At 41.6% G+C, this 5,286-nt stretch overlaps 1 long non-coding RNA gene across 1 annotated transcript in view; it reads right to left on the reverse strand.

Annotated features, from left to right (window-relative positions):
* Nucleotides 1–4,989, reverse strand: part of LOC123502320 — a 10,296-nt gene extending 5,307 nt beyond the window's left edge. Inside the window, exons 1-3 of the long non-coding RNA XR_006673932.1 lie at nucleotides 4,932–4,989; nucleotides 3,540–3,667; nucleotides 2,652–2,734 (exon numbers count right to left, since the gene is read on the reverse strand). This is a non-coding gene — a long non-coding RNA (uncharacterized LOC123502320). The remainder of the gene's footprint in view (nucleotides 1–2,651; nucleotides 2,735–3,539; nucleotides 3,668–4,931) is intronic.
* Nucleotides 4,990–5,286: the final 297 nt, after the last annotated feature.

Genomic DNA, 5,286 nt, shown 5'->3' on the forward strand with positions numbered 1-5,286 from the left:
CCCTCCCCTCAGGCCACACGGTCCCTCCCCAAGCCACCGTACCCAGTGTCCCTGAAAACAGTTAGTCACTTTGTCACTGAATCATAAAAACACACAAAGCGAGTAGATGAAGCACTGATGGAGCGATGGCGTGGGCATGTACTGTAAATATCTTGAAACACCCTAAAAAGCCTTAAAACAGCCAAAACAGTCTTAAACACCCTAATACACCCTCAAATATCCTTTAAACAGCCCTAAAAGCACTAAAACAGCCTTAACCAATTACCGCCCAGTGGATCATGTTTGGTGATCTGTCTTTGATGGCCTGTATCTTAAACATGCTGAGCAAATTGAGTTTAGAAAAGTGTTCTTACAGTAAGCAGAAGTGGGAGGACCTATTTATAGCAACGACATTCAAATCTCCCCAGTGGTCACGTCATTAGGAGGATTGAATTTTGTGAATTTTTGTTCATGTTCAGTAAAAATGGTGATGAAGTGTATGTCATATTTCTTGATCCTTTTCACTATACAAGCACAACACTTTCTACATGACATGTCAGTTGAATTATCTGCCCTATCACACCATCTACCGAATTGCAAGTTCACTACAATTAGAGGTGACAAATATGGTCCACTGGGCGGAACCGTTATCAGTCACCCAGTGTGAGATTCACAGCAGCACAGCAGCACAGTTGCCTGTAGACGTACTGTATACATCCTCCTGATTCTCTGATATTGTGAATGAATACTTTACAGAGCATATACTTACTAGCTTGAAAAGTTATTTTGCTAAACAGCTGCGAAATATGTCTAATGCTCCTGTGAAATGCCTCAGTGTGCAAGAAGCTACACACTTGTTATGTAGTGAGGAGTTCAACGTTGATCATGATGCAGAAGTAATAATAGACTTGGTGAACATTCCTCCTGATGATGATCTAAGTGATGAGGATGAAGTTGATGATGATAATACACTTATACCAATGGTAAAAGATGTCCCTGGTGCCATTGAAATTCATACCACACAAACCTGGCCAAGGAATGAAGAAAAAACGACGTCTGGACTGTGTTGATACACCAGTGTGGAGTAAGAAGGTTAGCGTTAGTTATTTGTTTAGTATTATGTCATGTTTTGTGTTAATAAAGTAATATGATGATGATTAACGTGTATTCACCAGATTCTTTATGTCATGTTTACTCAGGTATTTGTCTGTGGCCAGAATTACTCAAACACTAATTCATTGATTTTTCATCATTACTGTTGGAGTTTTAACTTGGAAATGCATGTAATGCTAAATATTTACTAAAGTGCTGTTTCTACTTCCAGGCACATGATACCACGGTACTCCAAGTGGGGTGAGATGTCAAACCAAACCGAAAAGCTGAAGGCCAAACTGCACCAACAACTTGACGGTCACACACCAGTTGACATCTTTGAGGATATTTCACCGACGACATCTTTGCGCTCATAAAGCGAGAAACAATCCGTTATGCACACACAGTGAAAAATGATCCCCTGTTTAGCTTGGAAGACCATGAACCAAAAGCCTTCATTGGCTTCCTGATCTATTCTGGGTACGTCACTCTTCCTAGCGAACCACTTTACTGGTCTGATGCTGATGATGTGGCTCAAAATACTGTCAAACAATTAAGCTCTATCCAGGAACAAGTACTTGAAGATAAAAGCGTACCTACATGTACAAGACAACAACAGTCGCCCACAAGATTGCACAGACAAGGCTTTCAAAGTCCGGCCCTGATTGATATGCTAAATTCTTCATTCCAGCAGTATGGTGTGTTCCATAAGACTTTATCTGTTGATGAAATGATGGTGAGATACTATGGTCATGATGGCCTCAAGCAATTGATCAGGGGGAAGCCCATCCATCAGGTTTGGGTACAAGCTGAGGTCGCTTTGTGGTGATGAGGGTTATTGCTACAAATTTGACCTGTACTGTTGAAGTGTGACGTCGCACTGTGCATGGAGTGTTTTGCAAATTTCCACACACGTACATGAATATGAGGTCGAATGTTCATAGCAACAAATACAGTAATGTATATTTTGTGGATGAATAGCAGCAGTGCAGCAGAAAGTGATATAAAAGAGAAATATGTGTATGCCAAGTATTAGGACTCATTTTTGCTCATGTACAATTTATGAATAAAAGGTACAAATTTGAAACATTACAATTAGCCCAATTTGTAACTAGAAAAATACGCAGATGCTAAGTATACTACGAAAAAGTATAGAAACCTTGATTTTTCCTTTACTAAGGTAAGTATATGCAATGGGGCCGAGACGCTAACTGATCCGCCCGCTGGATCATTTATGTCACCCTCTGCAACTCACTTAGGCTTTGACTTAAGTTATCATGATTTTTCCTTCAGCATGTCTTGGTTAGGTTACAAACACACAGCTTGCCAAAAGTACTACAATCTCAACACGGGAAATAGGTCTGGGTGTTAATGGGTTAAACACCCTTAAAGCAGCCAAACTGCCTTAAACACCCTAAAATAGCCTTAAAACACTCTAAAACAGCATTACATATCCTGAAACAGCCTTAAAACACTCTAAAACAGCATTACACATCCTGAAACAGCCTTAAAACACCCTCAAAGTCTTCAAACACCCTAAAACAACCCAAAACAGCCTTAAAACAGCCTTCAATACTCACAGTTGGCTAGGTGTGTCCCAGCTGGTGCAGTTGCCATGTTCCATCCCTACATAGAGCCACTTCCTTTAGTACGGCCGGTGATCCTGTAGGGAGGAGGTGGTGGTAGTGAAATGGTGTGGTTTTGTGAGCATCTGATGTGGTAATGTTGGTTGTTTGTGGTGGTTGTGGGTGTGGTTGGACAGTGGTGGTGGTGGTAGTAATAGGAGGATTTAAAAAGTAGACAAATATTTTCCGGCCAAAACAAGTGAAAAAATGAGGTTTATGAGACAAAATTGTAAGAAAAAAAATGCTTTCACACACCCCACACTCACCAAACACACACCACACCTGCAGAAACCTTTCCCACACCTGCACACACCACCACAGTACACAGCTTGGTGTGTGGAGGAGATATGGAGGAAAGAAAAGGAGGTGGTGGAGGGAAAATGAGAAAAATTGTCAGGTTTTGAAGTGAGATTTAGAAAAGTACTATTTTGACTATCATAGAAGTGAGATAGGAGACTCAAAATTGGAGGGAAGGTGGAGGAAACATGGAGGAAATAGTCTACTGAAGGAAAAGCCTGGAGGTAACCTGTGGAGGGAGATATGGAGGAAACAGGACAAACATTACCTAACCAAAATGCACCCAAAATTACCTAAAATATTGCATCACACAAACACACACACACACACACACACACACACACACACACTCCACAAACAACCCTTAAATCACACCTGGAAAACGCCCACAATAAGTTTACCCTAGCCAACCCACACCAAAAACAATAAACACTATACATAGGTAGCTATAGTTGACATTACAAAAACATACAAAAAACACACTTACACACCCACCACACTCACAGCACACCTGCAGACACCTCTCCCACACACACACACACTCACCTCTCCCTCTGGAACTTGGTGAGTGGAGTATGTGTGGAGTTTTGCCGCAGAGAGGGCACAGGCAGCCCGTCACCACCAGCGGCTCTCCAGGGACCAGTTGTGACCTTGTGGCAAGCCATGGTGCACCTCTGGAATAGTGGTAGTTGTTGTAGTAGTGGTAGTAATAGTATAAGAATCTAGGGTATTACTGCAGAGTTTCACCACAATCAGCTACGTGTTTTTTACCCACCTCAAGAGATCGAGCTCCTGATTACGAGTAATTTGAACCCCATATATACTAGGTGCAACCTTTTGAATGGCGACACAGATTTTTAAAATTTAAGCGTGTTTTGGTGATGAGCCGTGACAATAGCCTCCCACATCAAACCCTGCCGCACACTGATGGTGTCAGGCGCTCGCGGCGGCTCGGCGGGCTCCTGACACACCATTGTCTGAGCATGCGCTTAATTGTTGACGCTGATTGATTCCGTTCTTTGAAACTGAAGCGGCGGCCAAGGAAAAAAAGCATAATTATTTCCACCAATCACGACGGCCCCTGAGGTTAGGTTTAATTAGGTTAGGTTAGGTTTAGTCAGGTTAGGTTAGGTTGGGTTAGGTTAGGTTAGGTTAATTTATCTTTAGTTAGGTTAGGTTAGGTTAAATTAGGTTGCGTTGGGTTGGGTTAGATTAGGTTGGGTTAGGTTAAGTTGGGTTGGGTTACCTTACCTTAGGTTTAGTTAGGTTACCTTCTTTTCTGGACCAAACTCATTTTTTGTGTTCAATTTCGCCTTGTTTTTAATTCATTTACCACTTGTTTGTTGATGCAAATCATATGATGTTTCGGGGATGTAAAAAAAATGGCTTGATTTGCACCAAAAACAAGTGCTATTTTAATTCAAAGCAAGCCAAAATCTACCACAAAAAAATGGTTTCGTGCAGAAAGGGCAAGGTGGTGAAGCTCTGTAGGTTTCGCCATTTTGCTCATGCCAACATTAGCCAACCTCAAGCTTTAAAGCCAACCTCAAGCTTTACCTCAAGAACACCTTTTTGCATTTCTGGTTGGAGGCATCGCTTCTTTCTAGATGGGGTTAACAATGGAAGGTGTATGGGTGCATAAGGTATCTATGGAGGCAATATGGAGGCGCAACAAGGCGTAGGAGGGCAGGAATCACCACCGCATATATGTGCATGTGCAGTACAAGGTGAAAAGGACAATTACAGAATACAACGAGACCTGGACAGGCTCATAGCATGGGCAGACTATTATTTATGTTATGTTATGAGGCAACAAAACCACAAACACTCAATTATTTTCACTTGGCAAAACTTTTTTCACCTTAATTGGCGCGTCTCACTCACTCTACAAAGTTCACCTAATAACCATGTACACGCACACACCTGGGAATAACTCACCTGCTCCACAAAGCTTCAAAAACTGTCAATCTCAACACAGAGCTAACAATTGGTAAAGGAAAAGGAAAATAACATGTGTATTATATTCCCAATACCGAAATGGAGGTGTTTGGGTCACTCAAATCTTGATAAAAACACATTTCATAACATAACATAACATACATAAATAATAGGATAACAAAGGGCCACCAGGGCCCATCTAGGTTATCCTGTATCAGTCGCACAGCGACCTCGTCATCAGTACAGAACAAATTCAACAAATTTATCCACCCAATCTACAAATGGTCAATGAAATACACTACACCAGTGATGAAGATCTGTGGCCAACCTTCAGAACTTCATTGGTACGTCTCCA

Source organism: Portunus trituberculatus, chromosome 11 (assembly GCF_017591435.1).
Source record: "Portunus trituberculatus isolate SZX2019 chromosome 11, ASM1759143v1, whole genome shotgun sequence".
In the NCBI taxonomy this organism is placed as follows: domain Eukaryota; kingdom Metazoa; phylum Arthropoda; class Malacostraca; order Decapoda; family Portunidae; genus Portunus; species Portunus trituberculatus.